Consider the following 20,461-nt stretch of genomic DNA (forward strand, 5'->3'; position numbering starts at 1 on the left):
CAGACTAATAACGGGTAAGGTATATATATTTTTTCAAATATTTTACAAATAAGTTTTTAAATAATTTTATTGTACTTTATAGTAGGTTTTAAAATGCTTATATTATTTTATTATTATACAGGACATAACTTTCTATGTGTATTCCAGACAATAAGGTTGTCCTGAAATAGGAGTTGCGGTTCTATTCGTAAAATTCCAAATTTGTAATAATATTATATGTATATATATCGTCATCATCATCATCGTTTAATGTCTGCGTTCTATACTAGCATGGGTTGGACAATTTGACTGAGGACTGGTGAACCGGATGGCTGCACCAGGCTCCAGTCTGATCTGGCAGAGTTTCTACAGCTGGATGCCCTTCCTAATGCCAACCACTCCGAGAATGTAGTGGGTGCTTTAACGTGCCACCGGCACGAGAGTCAGTTGCACGGTACTGGCAACAGCCATGCTCAAAATGGTGTTTTTTACGTGCCACCTGCACAGGAGCCAGTCCAGCGACACTAGCAACGACCTTACTTGAATGGTTTTCTAACGTGCATCGGCACAAGTGCCAGTAAGGCGATGCTTGCTTGAATGGTGCTATTTACGGGCCACTAGCCCGGAAGCTAGACAGCTGCTCTGGCAATGATTGCGCTCAGACAGTGCTGTTAGTGCTCCACTGGCACAGGTGCCAGTCATCAGATATGGTTCAATTACAATTTCGATTTCACTTGCCCCAACAGGTCTTCACAAGCAGAGTTTATTGTCCAATGAAGGAGATGTTGGCATGGGTGCCAGTCATCGAATTTGGTTCGATTTCGATTTCAAATTCATTTGCCTCAACAGGTCTTCGCAAGCAGAGTTTAATGTCCAATGAAGTAAAGATACAAATAAGTGAGCTGGCTACACTTCTGGCAGAGGCCACAGATTTTGCTCTCACTTGGCTTGCCGGGTCTTCTCACGTACAGCATATTTCCAAATATTTGCCTGCCTGTTCATGCCCTCCTGTTCATGCCCGCCTGTTCATGCATCAAGGATGCCCCTCAACCCTTGTCCAAACCGCCCTTGCTGCACTCATCGAATCAATCACACCACCACCCTCTCTCCTTCCCCACACCACTCCCCAACCGCACCCCCTTTCCCACTTTACCCCTTCGTCAGAGGATCCTACAGGCCTTCCGTCATCTCCAGCTTGATCCCACCACCCACCCCATTTTCCCCAACCCACCCTTGTCCTTTAAACACTCCCAGAACTTACGCGATCTACTGGTCTGTAGCACCTTCTCCTCTTCTCTGCAGCCCTCCTGGATCCTTTCCGTGTTCCAGATACTGCTGCCAGTCCTGCCCCTTCATCGCCAACACTACCTCCCTCACTGGTTCCAATCAGCACACTCTTCACATCATAAATTCCTTCTCTTGCACCTCTTCTAGCCTCATATACTGTATTAGATGCAACCTCTGTGGCAAATGATATGTAGGTTAGACGGGCCGCCGGCTGGCCATCCGGTTCACCAAACACCTAAGGGATGTTCGGCTATGTTTGAACACCCCCATTGCCTATCACTTCTGCTTGGCCAACCACTCCTCTTCTAACAACTCCGTCTTTGGCCTTGATCTGCACCACAGATCCACACACTTGCGACTCCACCTGGAACAGTATTATATTTTTAATCTATGAACAACTATCCCCTTCGAACTAAACACAACCCCCTCCACCTAATGACTGTCTCTACAACCTCCTGCAACAAAGCAACTTTATTCCATTTTTTGTTTTTAATTGCACCATTTTATATTGTATTAACTTCTTTATCCCCTATCAATCTTATTTTATTATAATTTATTATATTTTATTTTATTTCTATATACACACACACATACATATACATACACACACACATGAAAAAATATACGAACCTGTGTGGCAAGTGAAACAGAAATGGCATACTAAATACTGTGCAGCACCATGTAGAGCAAGAGGCAAGCTTCCAGGAAGCTGAGTCAACACAGTTTCTATTTCTGATGAAAGCCACTTCACTTATCTTCTGCTGCTAATATTTATAGAAAATGCATGAACAATACACCTCTTGTTTGCTCTTTGTAAATTACATGGCCTTCTGTATTGAAAGAAAGCCAATAGTTAGTTCCATCCATCTATTTTCTGAGTTCAAGTTTCTGCTTGAGTTTTGTCTTTCTTTCACTTGCCCGGATTTCATAAAAATGTACCTGTAATATACTTGGATGAATTCAATCAACAGTATATTTCTCTGCTGTACTAACTAGCTTTGCATCCAATCAAAGTTTTCTTTTAGAAATAAAATAGCACATTCTGCTTTAAAATGTGCACAAACACCACAACTTCATAAGATATGAATGTTACTAATATATTTAATAGAAAATGCACTTGTTGTCTGTGATCAATATCTTTGGCTTGGCCCAAGGAGTACATATACTAGATATGGGCTGAGGTGTACCAGTTTTAATGGGATGAGTCAGAGTGCATATACTAGGTAGGGCATGTAGAAATTATTTTTGCTAGAGTAAATGTTAATTAATTGAGGTTCAATATATAAAGTGTGGTCAGTATGGTAATTCCGGAAGACTAGTTCTGGAAGTTATTCAGTATTCCCCCACCATCATTTCTGTTCAAATAGACCTATGATTTAAAACATTTCAGCTATGACCATCCACCTACTTTCTTTCAGATGCTGTGTATCTAATACTACATTATATTAGGTCTCCTTTACTTTTTAAAGAGGATAAGGTGTCATGTGAGAAAAGCTTGGCTTCGATTTCTTGCTAGCTGAGCTACCACAAAAAGGCTCACTTTTCAACTCATCAAAGGTTATGTTTTATAGACAATCTTAAGGCTCAAATTCAAAGATATTCTGAAACAAGACCTTCAATATTCAACCAGGTAAATCAGGAAGCAAGCTGCTAGATTAGAGAAAACGATTTGAAAATTGGCAATATAGCATGGGAAGCACTTTGCAAATATGGTTTTAAATGTTTGGCATTTTCAAATATGTTGTAGTTTTTAAATCTGGTAATGAGTTAAGAAATATGCTTGTTATACCTAGTAGGTCAAGCAACATATCCATGTGTATGTGTGCGTTCTAGCATTTTTATATGCATATCATTTAAAGCAGTTTAGTCTACCTATATTTGTGCAAGTAAAATATTACTAAGTGCTCATGTGAAGATGATGATGGTGGTGGTGGGGGTATTTCACCCTGTAAAGTTAACAATAGGGTAGCACTCTACTATCCAGTTGGTGATGGTTGGTGGGAAAGTAGGGCTTCTAAACTAAAGCAAAGGAATAGCGAATAACCTGATGATACAGCAGTGAACTCCAGTAAAGAAAATATTTGTTCAGTCTAATAATATGGCAGCTGACATTTTAATTCAGATAACCTGTTAACCAAATTATCAAGGGTTGAAGAAGCTTTGCAAAATACCTTGCTAAATTAATACATGGTGTAGGACTACAGTTCTTAAATAAATACCTTTTTACAAAAAAAGGTGCCTAACTGCTATCCTTTACTGACATACATTCATATACATAGACTTACATAATGAATGTCCTTCAATAGGAAAATGACAACCAAGTCCTATATTGGAATACTTGCAGAGGCACTGTTACTAGGTACAGAACTATCCCACATTGCATCTGAAAGACATTTTATGATTTATCGCAACTTATCAATGCATTACAGCCACTGAATCACAGCATTATTTCTTCCCTCTCTTCTACAGTTTCTGTTTTCTGAACTTGCAAACTATATGACATATCCCTCTTGTCATCTCTACAGCGTCTTTTCACCCTCTATCTAATGCCCTGCACTAAACACTTTCAAGAACTGTAGTCTTCTGTACATGGGAGCAGCACACACAAAACCATTACATGTTCTTTTGACTGGCTTGAAATAGCAGCCAAATCTTCCTTAAACTGTGCCATAACATTAAAAAATTCAAAAATAACAACACATTGAGTTACAGCACCATTTATTTCCCCAGTTGAGGCAAGCCCACTTGTTGAATGCTATTAATAACATTTAAATTAAAGTTAGTCTCCACAGATGTAACTTTTGATTGACCTCGTGGCCCTTAAATCAGTTACAGGGCCCCACAATTCATATTAAATGTACTTCCTCTTTCCTTATGATAAAATTGTAATCAAAGTTAAAAGGAAATTGTGGAAGAGGAGGTGGACAAAGAACTGGTTACCAATGCTATTATATGAAGTGCAATGTTGATGATGATAATGATGGTATTCTTTCTCTGCCACCTGACCTTGTAAAAACAATTTTATCATAAGAAAAGAGAAAAGACATTTAATATTGATCTGAGGAAAAAATGGTGCTGTGACACAAAATGTTGTCCTTTTCTTCTTTTTTTTTTTTGGAGATATGGTGTAATTTAAGGAAGATTTGGCTGTTCTTTCTAGCAGGTCGAGAGACTGCATAAAAGGTTTATATCTGTTGTTCCCATTGGACAAACAGTTGTGATGTTTGATATATCTGGCAATGAAGGTTGCTGATTGGCTAAAATTACAAAACTTTAAATGCTTGTAACTGTTTTTATTATTAATTTCTAGAAAAAAATTAATTTTCTCATCATCATGACAATCTACATCAGAACTATATTTTTTGAAAATAATCTGGTGAAAATTTGAAAAACTTGAAGAGGCTGGAAGAAACTTAAGATCTTCTATAATTAATTTTTAAAAACATGTATTTAAATATACATGTAAACAGCTCATTTAAAAAAAAAAAAAAAAAAAAAAAAAAAATATATATATACTATTTTCATACATTGTTAAACTTAAATATCTGTTGTGGAACAAAAGGCATGAAAAGAAAAAGATTTTATGCTTTGATAGTAATGAGTTGGAGGTGGGTGGTGTTACACTGGCTGGTTAGTTTATAGAATGAAATAAATTTTTTTTCTCTCTCACTGCTTTTTTATATTTTTAATATAGAACACTTAGTTACCTTCCTAGTTACATATTACTATCTGTCCAAAGTATAAAGTCATGATGACGATAATACTTCTGCCTACTAAGGAAGTGTTTCATTTTTGTTTTTGATTGTTGATATTGTTTATCAAATATGATAATGTAGTAGTATGCTTGAAAAAACCATATTTTCAATGAAACTTTGTTAGTGAATCTACAGCTGTAGATTTACTTGCTGAGGTGGCTCAACTTATTTTAGTTGTTTGCTGAAACAGATACGGTAATTAAATGTTTTCTTTTACAACTCTTTGCCATATGACCATCATGATTTTAGAAGGTCAGCCATGGAAATGACTGGGATTGAGTATCACATTGGAGGCTTCCTCTCTGTTTCCATTTGCTTAAACCCTACTGTTGTTTTAATCTTTTTCATTCCTTCCTGTTTCAGAGTAAAAGTATCAGTTAGTCAGTTATATCAGAATATACTGTTGTTTAACCCTTGGCCAGCTCTGATCAATCAAGATAATATATGGTCAGGATGTTTGAGCCATGACCAACCAATCTTATTCTCAGTCATACCATGTCAATGACTACATTATCCAGTGTATCTTCCCCCTTTTTTTAGGATGACAACATATGACTTTTATGGATTTTCACTGCTATTTCTAGCAGGTGAAGTGCTCATGTAGAGGCTTCTTTGTTGGCTTGTTGGCAAAATATGTAATTCATTTGTTTGTAAAGACTATGAAAAATTTTGTCTTCATATGATAAATATAACTCCCTTCTAAAGCCCAAGGAGAGCACAGGATGACTTCTTTCTTTTGTTTTGACATACTTAGTCCCAATTCGTTGGTGTGCAGTATTTGAGCAATAATCATGCCTTTGGATAGGAGGGAGCTCTATCGAAGTCAACAATCCCATAGTATTCAGCAACTTATTTGTGACATCATGGTGAATTGTATTGCCTACTACTAAGTGCATTGATCAAGTTACATAATGAGATTCCTGTAGTTAATTTGAAGTCAACACCCTTTGATCCTTAAACAGCAGGAAAGGGTTCCATGAATGTGTGTGCTGAATGAGCAAAACAACAAAAGAAAATATCTTTTCTTTCTTCAAGATAATTTTTGTACCTATCTTCACTTTAAGTAAGTACAAAAGCTATGAAAATTTACAGTCCCATTATTGAAAAATGACATAAAATATTCACTTTCCCTTGCATATCTGGCACAGGCATAAATTCATTTGAGATTCTCATGTTGTTGCCAAATGAATATACAAATGATGAAAAATTGGTGCAAGTTGAAGCATTACTTTTATTATTTAGAGGATTGTCACCATCATCTACTTTGTCTGATGATGAAGAAAAGTCAGAAAACATTTCATTATTACTGTAAAAATCTTCTATTTGCTATTTGATTTCTCCCCTCAACAAGGGCTGCTTATGCTTAGGCATTGATTGATGATGGTCATATCCAGGTAAAATTTTTGAAATCTAAATTTATGATGTTTGCTGTTTAAGGGTTAACTACTGATCCAAAACATTGACTTGGTTTTTTTTTTTTAATCTCTATATGTGTCCTAATGTAGCTCAGCTTTGTAGACCCCACCCCATAGAAACCATTAATTCCAACGATACACATATACGAAATATAATTGTTAGAGTTGATCATCACCACCAGGTCCTTGGTTGCCTTTAGTGTAGACAACTTTGTTGCAAGCATTCAAACTGGGACCCAAAATTTTGCTACAGATTTGACAATTAGATTTCAACCACATAAAAACCTCATCCATCTAGGAGCCATGCAAAGTTCATGGGCTTTGTTTTCCTCTTCTAACTTACAAGGAATGAAATGAAAACAAATTGAAATTCGGGTATATGCTATTTGAGATTAGGCTATATACTTGTATTAGTATAAAGATTTTGATATGGCTGCTTACTCTTATTAAAGCTGTTTTTTTTGTGAAACAAATATGGATCTTTCACTGAAAGTTCTATTAACTAACAGCATAGAAAAAATGTCAGTGTTGTGTTTTATTATCATTTAGTTCTCCCATGCACCATGGTCCAGTGATTAGGGTGTGAGATCCATTATTCCTGATATCCCATTTCTCCAGTATGAAGTGTAACTGTTTAGGCTCCCCAACTTTTTCCTCAGTTTTAATCTTTTTATTTCTTTTCCATTGTCTGCCTGCCTGTCTTTCTGTTTAGTTAATCATAGCAGTGATGGGCATGGTGAAACTTGGTTGGAGCTTGATAATTAGTTTCTCTTCAATTGTCTTAAGTGGTGTTTATCTCAGTACAGTTTTGGAAACTAATGATATTGTTGCTATTTAAGACCCAGGATGATCTTTATTGAGTACATCCATGTACTTAAAAAGCCCATCCTATCTTTATAAATTTATGTAGAGCCACATTATCTAATGTGCTCTTTCATTCTATCAGACAGTATGTCTTTTTCTAGGAGGTCAGGTGATTACACACAGACTCGTTTATTGGTTTGGGAGCTATGAAGTTACTTGTGTATATGTGTTTTAAATATTTACATTGTTTGGAAGAGAGAATGTTTAGGCTGCTATTGTTGTAGTGTTATGAGGTATTGAAGATATGACTGATTGTTAGGATTGAGTAGTTGTAACTAGCAGTAGGGACTATGGGGAGTAGAGTTTACAATAGTAATAAACAGTGCTCTTTTTCATTCTTAGTATTTTTGCTTCGTTGTATAATTGATCAGTGGCTGTGGTATGTATGCAAAGTATACTGTTTTGTTCTTTGTCATTTGTTGTGGAGAGATTAAGAGTCCAGATGAGACTCTCATAATCCTCAACAAAGCATCTATGAAGTCACTCAACTAGCTATAACTAATAGTCAAATTTCAAACTATATCTTTCTGTCTTAATGTTACAGTGTTTTTTTTTTAGTATTTGTATAGGCTTATTTACTTCCTGATCACTCAGTCAGAAGTAGGTTATTTTTTTTCTGAGGTAAAAGTTAGCTGATATTCATAGACTTTCTACATATAGGTTTCAATCTTAAAGAGTAAGTAGCTATCTTACTTGTGTTTTTTTGATGATCTGGCAGAAATTGATATTTACAGCATCACTTGTCTGCAGCCAGTTGCTTTTATTTTTCTCTACCTCATTCACTTTTGCTATTGTTAATCTCATATATGTGTAATAATGTTAATAATTTTGTACTTTGGCTTGGAAATCTTGAGCAAGTACTGTTCAGTGTTTTGTGCAAAAGTAATAGAATGCATATTGCAGGATTAATAGTAATTCTTAAATATAAGATTTTATCAGAAATAAATATATTGACAATGCAAACCCTGTGTGTGCGTGTTTCAAATTGTTGTACATCTTGTTTCAAATTGCATACCTTGTTTCAATCTATTATTATTTCAGTTTATATGTATTGAGAGCTTGTTTCTATGATTATATGTATTGAGAGCTTGCAAATTTTATAATGAACTAAACCTATTATTAACCCTTGTCCGATAAAGTGGAATATAAAATGCTTTCTATCATTTCTCTCTTTTCTTCTTATTAACTTCTATTTTCTATTTCGCATTAATTCTAAGAAAGATCCTACTTTCTTTCTGAAAGTTGGATGGATTATTTTTTGTCTTGTGATCCCTTGGGTTTGTTGGCATGTCACTGAAGACTTCATCTTCATTTATCATGAGAGAAATGTTTGCAAAATCCTTCAAGCAATACAGGTGATGAGTTAAGCAAAATATGTAAGATAATGTCAATGAATGAAAACAAAAAGAGAAGATATTGTATTACTACTTTATATAAGTTGGCTAAAGATTCCTCTTCTCAAATGAAAGAAAGAAAATAAAGATTTCAGAGAAATGTGTTGTTATTGGCAAATCATTCAAGTAAATTACTATCATTTATCATTTTTAATGCAAATCAACTTTAAAAAGTTCTATACTTTTAGATGGAGTTGAATATACCTCTTCAAGCTAACAAATCATTTCTCAATTTTACAAAGTTGCTTTATATTCAGTGGTAGTTGTTCCTTTTCTCCTGTATTTATTTTGAGCACAATGGACTGGTCCATTCTGAGAAATAAATGTCTTTGCTAAAGACAACAAACTGTTAACTTTTCAATTAGTTGTTTGGTCTGAGATTAATCCTGATTGAGCCATGACCAACACATTATTCCAAAAATAGTCTGACTATATTATGCAATATGCCCTGTTCGTTTTTTAAAGGTAGCAGAGTACAGAGTAAAGATTTGGTTGATATTCCTAGCAGTTTGAGCAACCATGTAAAGACTGATTTCAACAAATTGGTTGGTACTTCATCCACATTCTCATGTTGTTCTCTCAGACAGATTTAAGGGAGGATGTTATTTTCACTTTGAAATGTTTTAGTTATATATTGTAACATACTTTAATTCAAGCAACTTTCAAATAATTAACATGCTAATTTGTAATGTAGCACTAATAGATGACTGTTAATTTGTAATGTAGTATTTAGAGATGTTCTAATGTTGGTTTCAAGTTTTGGCACAAGGCCAGCAAATTCCAGGGGAGGGGCTAAGTCAATTTAATTGACTGCAATGCTCAACTGGTATTTATTTTATCGACCTTAAAAAGATGATAGGAAAAGTTGTCCTTGGCTGAATTTGAGCTCATAATGTTGAGACGGATGAAATACCATTAAGTATTTTGCCCAGTGTGCTCATGATTCTGCCAGCTTGCCTCTTTTGGGATGTTCTAATATTAACTTACTTTAAATGGGTATCAGTTTATGGCTCAACACCTCACCTTGTTCCAGCAGTACCCATGGCATATGTTACATATTCTAGTTTATCTTTGTTTCAGTAACTTTTTCAGTAGCTTTTTTTCTTGTTAGTATTCTTGTGTAAAAATGTTTAAAATTTTCCATTAGTTTCCTCTCAGATTAGTTCTAAATAATGAGTCACTACTTCTTGACGTAACACCTGTTTAACATTGCAATACTTGGAAATATAACTAAATTAGAGGATGGTCTACATGTATCTCTAAAACAGAAAATTTCATCATGGGATTTGTAATATCTGTTACTTTATTATTATTATTTATTTATTTATTTATTTATTTATTAATGTGGAATATGTGTTGTTGAGAAAACTAAAAAAAAAAAAGAAAGAGAGAGAGAGAGGAGGAATGATAGAAAGTAAAAAAGACATAATAACATCTTATGTTGTTGTTATTTAACCCAAAGTCAATTCTGATCAAGCAAACCTAAGTTAAAAAAGCATCTCAGCTATGATCATCCCAACTTTTTAGGAGTTTCTTACTACAATAACCAATGTCTTTTTTTTTTGTCAAGGGAGTGAAGAGATACAAATCATACCAGTTAAGATTAACCCTTGCCTATGGATTTTATTCAATGACTTTTTAATGCTGCACCTTGGTGTTAATTATCCTATTATAATAATTACTTACTTTGGTACCAAATTACACAGTTACACAACTGAGTAATGTTCATCACTTTCCCAAAATTCTTACTAACTCAAATTAAACTAGTTGGTTGAATCGACCACAGTACACAGTTATAATATCTAAGCTGTAAGGCATTCATACATCTAATTGTATCATCTCTATGGAAGTTTGTTAATGGAACTCCCTATACTCTAAATGTAGCAAAGTTGAAGGCCAATGTTTTTAAGACAGTACAGTCACTTATATGACACCAGTAGTTAATTTGCTGATCCTTGAAGGATAAAAGACAGTGAACCTTGACTGCATTTGAAGTGAGGGAAACCTATACTATGAGGTATTTATTCTCCAGAGAAGGGCCCTATTTGAAATGGCATAATGTGCTTTCCCGTCATGGCTAATAAGTGGATCTTATTTTAACCAATGTAGACCATCACTATTTTCATGGGTCTCTAGTTTTTTTTCCTTTGCTGTCTGTCTTGGTGGTTTTACTGTTTCTGTCAGCCTACCACTACATATTCTACACTAAAATCACTTATTAAAATATTAGTTACTTGTTATACACATTACATTAGCTGGTTGTGACTTTTTCATTCATAAATATTTCTTTCATATTCTAGTTAGGTGATGGGGAAAGGAGATAAACTCTATTTTTACCCTACACCTTCCTCTCATTACATGTTCACTGCTGCTTCTTATATAATATATTCATTGCTAATTCATTTTTTCCCCCTAAACCACTATATTTTATCAATAACAAACTGGGTAGGATCGGTGTTCTGCATTGCTGCTAAATATAGTCATGTCTAGGAATTCAGTTGAATCTTGTTACACCTTTGTATTCAGCAGACAACAGACAAATAATGTTTCTTTTTTTTGTTTTGGCTTGGCTTAAAGGCATAAAACCCTTTTTGTTTCGAGGAAGGAGGATATAGTTGATAGATCTTAGTGATAATTATTCTACTTGCACTACTGGGGTGGTGGCAATGAAATGTAATATTGACAAATAGAGATATTTAAACTTGAAGTAGTTTAGTACTGAGTTAGTTGTTGTAAGTTATTCAGCCTAGTGATCTTACTATTTCTTGCTAACTTACACTTAGATAGACAAATATTAAGATTATATATATATATATATATATATATATATATATATATATATAAAATCATCATCATCATCATCATCATTTTACATCTACTGTCATGCTAATCTGGGTTGGGCAAGTTTTACCAGTCAGAATCAGTTCTTACTCAAAGTTACTGCACTACTGCATGGATCAGAAACTCTCATCTTGCTCATATATTTTATTTTGGGCTTGGTTTCTATGGCTTTAGACCCTTTATAACGTTGGCTACTTTGCAGAGTGTACTAGGTACATTCTGTCTTAGTACATATTTTGGAGAAGTTACCATGTCCTCATCAAAACAAAGAAGTCCTCATCAAAACAAAGAAGTCCTCTCAACCCCATGTAATAAAAATGTAGTAGTTCTTTTAGATGTTTTGTACTGAGAATAATCTGGTTGTTACCAATATTCTGTTTAAGCAGAAAAATAAATATAAAACCACCTGAATGCACCCAAGATTTAAGGACTGGCATCTCAAAGATTATATTTTGATCAGAAAGTGTGATATATATATGTATGTGTGTATTTGTGTTTGTCCCCCCATCACTGCTTGACAACTGGTGTTGGTGTGTTTATATCCCCATAACTTAGTGGTTTGGCAAAAGTGACTGATAGAATAAGTACTATGCTTTAAAAAAAAGAAGGTCCTTCAAAGCGGTGCTTCAGCACAGGTGCAGTCAAATGACTGAAACAAGTAAAAGAATAAAAGAAAGAATACTGTAATTTATGTTTGTTCAATAAAAGTTAATAAATCAAAAAAGGGCATTACTTTTGCTGTGTATATATAATATATACCTTGTGTGTGTGTATATATATATATATATATATATATACCTTGTGTATATATAAAATATATATTTATACTGTATACTTGTTATACATACATATTAAAAGGTTGGCTTACGACAGTAGCCAATTTTAATTTTCCTCAACATACTGATTTATAGAAAAATTGAGCTGAAACATTGAATGGGTAATTTTTTTCTGTCAAAAAGTTTAAGTTTAATTTACAAAAAAATAAATTGTTATAGGCACAGGAGTGGCTGTGTGGTAAGTAGCTTGCTTATCAACCATACGGTTCTGGGTTCATTCCCACTGCATGGCAACTTGGGCAAGTGTCTTCTACCATAACCTCGGACCGACCAAAGCCTTGTGAGTGGATTTGAAAGATGGAAACTGAAAGAAGCCTGTCGTATATATGTATGTGTGTATATGTTTGTGTGTCTGTGTTTGTCCCCCCCCACCATTGCTTGACTACTGATGGTGGTGTGTTTACGTCCCCGTAACCTAGCGGTTCAGCAAAAGAGACCGATAGAATAAGTACTAGGCTTACAAATAATAAGTCCTGGGGTTGATTTGCTCGATTAAAGGTGGTGCTCCAGCATGGTCGCAATCAAATGACTGAAACAAGTAGAAGAGTAAAAGAATGAACCGTATGCTGAATTTAAGAACGAAAGAAATACGACTCCAATATAACCACACTCCTACATACTACTAATTTAGTGTACATTAATACTAGGAACTAAATGGAGATTAAATTGTTAGCTACAGTTTAATAATGAAATATTAAACTAGTTTAGAATAATGATGATATGACAAATCACACAAATTAACCGTGTTAAGCTGTAGGAAAGTGGTAAATAACATATTGGTAAGCACTGACAAAATACTTTCTGGGATTCAGTTACAACTCTTTATTGAGGGTTGATTTAAACAACTATAACCCTTTCCTCAATTCTGTTAGAAGTTAAGTAGTAGACTTGTGCATATGCTTTCACTTTACTCATTTTCTTTTCATTGAGAGAGAGAGAGAAGTCAAATATATATAGTCCTTACATATTCTATAAATAATTGTGCTTAAGGAAACTGCTACTTGGGTTTGGAAAATGTTTACATCACTGTATATTGAACTCTGACCATAAAGTACTTGAGTACTAAATCATATTTAGCGTATAGCATATCTTTACTCCCAATAAACCTTAGTCTAATTTTAGCCTACAAAGTTCAACAAATAAGATCAGCATTGGTGTACTGCTTCTACTACAGTGCTCATGTAACACTGACATCAGAATATTGTTTAGGTATATGGGACTGTGTGTGTGTGTGTGTGTGTGTGTGTGTGTGTGTGTGTGTGTGTGTGTGTAAAGGTCCATTCCAGAAGTTTTGAGACATTTTCAGGAGAGACATTTATTAATTTCAAAGAAGTACAAAACTTTAATCTCCTTCAAAGGAGGTTCCTTTTACATCAATACACTTGCTATAGTGCTCCAACCACTCTGTGAAGGCACCCATGGAAGTCCTCCAAAGTGAAGATGTCCAGGACTCTTGTCACAGCCTTATTCATCTTCTCCTATAACTTGCTGATCAACCAGGGGGCAAAGTCTGGACTGAAGGACAGTTTTGATATCTACCTCTGTCAAGTAGTTGGTTACCAGGATGGAATTGTGGACCAGGATGGTATTGCCCTAGTGCTGGTACTCTGGCTTTTGCAAAGAAATCTCTTCCTGAACTCCCTCAAAACCTCTGCAAAGTACTCTTTGTTGACCATCTGGCCAGAAGGAATACGATGGATGTAGATGATGCCCTTGTCAAAAAAGGGAATTATCATGAGACTTTGTTTTGCCTGGCTTCCTGTACCAGCTAAAAGCAGATGCACTGCATTTGCAGATTAATCCATAAGCAGGCTGGAGAATTTCATAAGTTTCTGTAACATTTTTGCCTAGTTTAGCACTAAACTTTATTGCACAGTAAGCTTCCAAATTGTCTTCATGCTATGATTGCATTCTGCAAACTAGTCATCTGTTACAGCTGTCTCCTTCAATCTGGAATAAGATAAGTTGATAAGTCAGCTTAGTATAGCAATGATATATACTAAAATTACAGTAATCTAGGACAGTTATAACTGCCTCTCCTAAAAAAAAGCCTCAGAACTTCAGGAATGAATGTATCTCATATAATGATAGTCTCTCATAGTCCATGAAAAATTATTCTGTAACTTCTTGCTGAACATCCTGCAGAAGTGATTTGTTTATAGTGACCAAATGTATGTACTGTACATTAGCTCACTCATTCTATCAAATAAATGTTCCCTGAACAGGTGCACAGTGTGTCACATGTCAGCTCTTTTACTCTTTTACTTGTTTCAGTCATTTGACTGTGGCCATGCTGGAGCACTGCCTTTAGTCGAGCAAATCGACCCCAGGACTTATTCTTTGTAAGCCTAGTACTTATTTTGTTGGTCTCTTTTGCCGAACTGCTAAGTTATGGGGGTGTAAACACACCAGCATCAGTTGTCAAGCGATGTTGGGGGACACAGACACAAACATATACACACACATATATATATATATATATATATATATATATGCATATATACGACATGCTTCTTTCAGTTTCCGTCTACCAAATCCACTCACAAGGCTTTGGTTAGCCCGAGGCTATAGTAGAAGACACTTGTCCAAGGTGCCACGCAGTGGGACTGAACCTGGAACCATGTGGTTCATAAGCAAGCTACTTACCAAACAGCCACTCCTACACCTAAGTGTGTGATGCTTACAGCACCTAGGTTTCCCAAGCGGTCACCCATCTAAGTACTAACTAGGCTCAACGTTGCTTAACTACGGTGATCGGACGAGAACCGGTGCTTTCAACATGATATGGCCGTAAGCTGTTGAAGTAATCACAGAGCAATATGAGATGAAGTGTTTTGCTCAAGAACACAAAGAACTTTCTGGTTCAGGAATATCACACCGTGGGTACAACACCCTAACCATTAGGTTATGTGCATCCCCCCCGCTCCATCTTGGACCACATTTAAAAGAAGACCATCCAACTTATGAGCAAAACTATACTCACAACATTCTTCAACTACTAGTTCACAGATTTGCAATTTGTTTTCTCTGACTTGTACCATTACTACAATGTCCTTGCTTTCTGGACAAGCCAGCTCCATAGCTTCTCAATTCAAGGCCATTCATCCTCCTCTATTTCCCCTGCAGTTGAGGCCCTGACATTAATAATGGGTCAGAAGAAATGTACCACTTTTCTTTCTTACAACGTTGTCCCTAACTTGTTATCTATGTGGACGCTGCACTCCTGCCACATGACTAAGCAGTCAGTTTCCTTCTCTCTCTCACCTTCCACCCACTACCTGGCCATTTAATCAACTACATCTCTCTCCCAGTAAATTAGATATATTTTTATATACATTTATATATTTATATATATTTTTTATAGCTATTAAAAGGAGAAGCAGAACCTATAACTCTTTCCAAGGCTTCTGAAATTAGTGGAAGGAAGGAAAACAAATTTATCCACAGAGTGGAGAAATAGCCTGAAAGCCTATAATAGAGTGGCTTCCACTAAAGAAATCTAAGAACAGGTTTTGGTATTAAACTGAGAGGTGGATTTAACCCTACTATCCTAATGTAGGAATGTGCTTGCTAAGAATATTCACAGTTTCTATCAACTTTAACTCGCAAGGTTATAGTAAAAGACACTAGCCCAAAGTGTCACACAATGGGACCAGACCCAAGACGATTTAATTACAGATATAAAAAAGAAACCCTTCTAATACAGTCATGACTCAAGTTATATTACATATAACAAAATGTGCTTGTATTAAGTATATTTAAATGGTAAAATTTACTAAATCCTAGCAAGTCTAACATCTCTATGGTTTTAACCTTTTTATTGTAGAAATCAGATATATCTACTCAAAATTTCATTATTCTTAACTGAAACCTATCTTTTGTTGAGGAATGTCATGTTTGAAACTATTTTTTTGTTGAGATTATCAAGTTTAATGAGGGAATGTAACCAGCAGAAAAGTCCAATAGTATTCTTTTGGTAGATAAACATCCTTACTGGAATAACCATGAAATTTAATTTTGCAGTTAAAGAATTAAATTTAGTGCTGGAGCAGTGCCTTAAAGGGTTTTTTAGTCAAAGAAATCGACTCCAGGACTTATTCTTTGTAAACCTAGTACTTATTCAAGTGGTATCTTTTGCCAAATTGCTAAGTTATCGGGACGTAAACACACCAGCATTGGATATCAAGTGATGGTGAGGTAGGGAGGGACAAACACAGACAAAAAGACATAAGTATATATATATATATATATATATATATATATATATATACACACACACACACACATACACATACGATGGGCTTCTTTCAGTTTCCGTCTACCAAATCCATTCACAAGGCTTTGGTTGGCCTGAGGCTATAGTAGAAGATACTTGCCCATGATGCCATGCAGTGGTACTGAACCCAGAACTATATGGTTGGGAAGCAAGCTTCTTACCACACAGCTAGGCTAGGATTGCTTAATTTGTTTGAGGCTACAACCAAATATTCTTCATAACACTATTTAATAGACCAGATTTTTATAAAAAATATATTTTATTTTTCACAACTTGTTATTTTGCAAATTCTTTGTAATTTTAAATTTGTAATGTCTCAAAGCCTTGTGGTAGGTATTTCCTCATAAAGCACAAGTTTTTAAGGAGTAAGTCATCATTTTTATGGCACTTCAACCACACCTTAATTAATTCCAGGCAGCCAAATGTAATGAGGTGCACATGTGTATGCAAGTGTGTGTATTTAATTAGTCTAAATGGTCTCACAGTGAAACTTTCTGAGTCAAAGTATCTTACATTTGATAATTCCATATATGTAGAATGATGCTAATCACAGCATGAGAAGACAAACTGAAGTTAGAAATTATAGGAAATATTAGGTAAAGAGAGAAAAATTTTAAATATAGTATTCAGTTCTAAATGCTAATTCATTAAGTTTTCTATTAATGCGGAAAATGTTTGAGAAATCAAAGATTTATTGAGAAAATATACTATTTGGCAGAGTTTCAAGAATATGTTCTCTGTACTGAATTCAAGTTGGATGAAAGTCAGAAAGTAAAGGGAAATGTTTGATAAATCGCTCTATTTTGTCCTTCCTTTAAATTGTTTCACCAGAATCTGACACTTGGTAAATTGAAAGTATGAGCTCTATTCTAATAGAATCTACTATCTACTGACTCTCCATTCTCTTTGGTGGTCATAATCAGTAGCTGATCTTCATATTATCTGAGCCAAATATCTAACCTTTATCCCAGGTCAGACATTTAGCAGAAAAAACTTCATATTGTAAACATCTCATCATTCTTGTTTACTAATAATTGTTTAACCTGGTATGATTTCCACTGAGAAAGAATCTCATCAAATTGTTGCTAAGTGACTCAAACCTTGGCATTGTATCTAGCTTTCTCCTGTGCTTTATAATCATCTATTTGAAAGATCAGAAGAGCTATCAGGAAAGATTTTATCTGGTTTCTTAACCTGCTAGAAATAACAGCAAAATCTCTTTCAAATGGCATCCTTCTGTCTTAAAAAAAAGTATATGTTGGAAATGTAGTCCAAGAAACACTATGCCTGTGTCATAAAACATTATGACACAATGAAGATAGCAGAATGAATTTCTGAATAAAAAAAATAGACAGAACTACTCCAGTAATTAAGTAGAGACGTTTGAAAATTTAGAGAGAACGATTTTTATTGGTCTTAGTGGTGGTGGTGGTGGGGGATCAAATCAAACTTAGATGTCATTGTTCTATGACAGCAACTTATCTCAAAAGAACCATTCTGGTTGTTGCAATATATGTCAAATTATCAAAATTTATAAATATTAAGTCATTAGTTAAGCATTAAAAAAGCAGAACGAATGAACTTTCATATACAAAGCAGAACAACTAAATAGAGATGCTGTTGCAGTAAGAAGGTAGAAACACTGTTGGTTAATTTAGAAAACCTCAAACTATTTCATTAAGCATTATGAGACAAATACAAAAAATAAACAGGATGACTCCAGCTCATGTTGAATGATTTAGAAAGTAAATGTCATAAAGTGGAATAAATTCAACGGCTTCAAATGCTAAAATGTTACTCAAATCAAAAAAGTATATATAGAAAGACATGTAGTGTATTATATTATATATTGATAATTAAGGGGAAGAACTGCCATTCCAAGCCACATTTGAACTCAGAACATTGAGAAATCTGACTTGAATTTCTACTAGCTTGTTAATATTTTTCTTTTCAATTATATTACCAATTGATTCTCCAATGCGATATGAAAATATATTGTTTTTATAGTTTAACATGGATAATAAAATTTTTTAATTTTTTTTTTTTTACTACAGCAAAGCCAGAGCAGGAAGATTTACAAAGGAAGGGAATTTTGAATTGTACTATAAAAATTTAGGAGTACCAGCTAGGTCTATTACATAATGATGTCTAGAAACTGAAGAGGATGCTACATTTGAGAAAAAATTACTGAACTCAGGTAATTATATTTTCTGTTATTTACAGACAGCAGTTATACAACTTGGTCTCTTATTGTAAATGACTTATTTTTATTTAGGTATTATGACCATGTACAAACACAGACTTGTTTTCTGAAGAAATCTGTTGACCAGTTAACCATTACCATCTAACCAATTGTTGTCTTTAGTACAATATGTTTTGTTGCAAGCACTTAGGCCTGATATATAGTCTCAGAATAACACCTATAATCACTAGTAATCACAAAAGTTCAAACAGATGACTTTGTTTAGCACACTTATATGGGGTAATGTATAAGTCAGATGTAGTCTCTGATCCATCTAAGAAGAGAGTAACTTTGAATAAGAACTACTTGGTCTTTGACAATCTATCCAACTCTTTCCAGCATAAAAAAGTGGTCATAAAATGATGATGGTAATGATGATGACCTTATCATACAAAGGACCTGTATAGTAGCTTTTCCTTAAAATTTATCTTGATCCTTAAAAAAAAAAAAATTCATCACCATGGTTGTCATTATATCTGTGCCTTTTGTCTTATGTCATATCACATTGTAGTTAGGAATATAAAAGGCATCTCAGTATTTTAAAGTGGGATGTCTTTTCATTCTTAATATTTGGTGAATTGGCTGAATTAATAAAGCACCAAACAAAACACTTGGCAGTTTTTAAATGCACATCATTATGTTGTGAGTTCAAATTCTACCAAAGTCAACTTTGTCTTTCATCATTCTTAGGGCAATGAAGTAATTACCAGTGAAGTTGATTTAATCAGCCAACTACATCCCTTCCTCAGGGTTGTACCTAATTTGGAAATCATTTTATCTCTACATTACTGTATCAAAGAACTGTTGCTGCATGTACATGCATAAATTTGTGAATATATGTGAGAAATAAATTCAAATAAGATATGCACATGTTTTTTTTAAACTATATATGTGTGTATGTGGGTACCCATCTATATGCACATGCTCCTGTGTGCTGGTTTTTGTTTTGTCTATGTACTCAAGACATGATACACAAAAGCAAAATAGTGAAAAAAATCTTGCAACTTCTAAATAGTATACCTTCTTTTTTCTTTATATATTATCATTTTCTCTTTTGCTATAAGCCATTTCTACTAGATTCTTTTACTTTATTTATGTTATATACCAATACCATTAGATGCAATTTATAATTCATTTCTACTTTTTTCTTTTTTGTTAGTCTATTATTGACTAAATTCATATTTATAAATAGCAGATGGAGCACTTTCCTTTGTGATAATGAGTTCCCTAGTCATGAGATCCAGTTTCAGTTCTTTTACTACAACCATCCACCTCCCTTGTTTCTTAGTTAATGATGCTGAAGCTTGTATGTCAGCATTGGGGTTATTCATAGTGTTTATTTTCACTATTTTGTTTTCAAGAGTATGTTTATGGACAAGTACTCAATTCACCCACCTAAGTAGTTTCTGTTGTATTACTCTGTAAACCTCATGAGATTCTAAAGGGAGTAGGAGTAAAGTTTTATAATTATTTTCTCAAAGCTATATACTACTGCTACTACTACTACTTTAGAATGCTAAATATAAGTTTTTAATTAGTTACATGCTTCTTTTCCTCCTTGTATTCTATGTA

General features: G+C 34.4%; 1 protein-coding gene and 1 non-coding gene across 49 annotated transcripts in view; one reads left to right on the plus strand and one right to left on the minus strand.

The window, feature by feature from the left end:
- The window catches only part of LOC106869124 (sorbin and SH3 domain-containing protein 1), a 487,488-nt gene that overhangs the window by 109,588 nt on the left and 357,439 nt on the right, over positions 1-20,461 (plus strand). For all 48 annotated transcript variants that reach the window (XM_089352588.1, XM_089352590.1, XM_089352584.1 and 45 more), the window contains exon 2: positions 18,702-18,844. The gene's annotated coding sequence lies outside the window, so the exon portion shown is untranslated. The remainder of the gene's footprint in view (positions 1-18,701; positions 18,845-20,461) is intronic.
- On the minus strand, positions 15,049-15,167 carry LOC128247927 (5S ribosomal RNA). Its single transcript, XR_008264270.2, has one exon. It is a non-coding gene; the product is annotated as a 5S ribosomal RNA (ribosomal RNA).

Source organism: Octopus bimaculoides, chromosome 5, assembly GCF_046866305.1.
Source record: "Octopus bimaculoides isolate indiv1 chromosome 5, ASM4686630v1, whole genome shotgun sequence".
Lineage (NCBI taxonomy): Eukaryota > Metazoa > Mollusca > Cephalopoda > Octopoda > Octopodidae > Octopus > Octopus bimaculoides.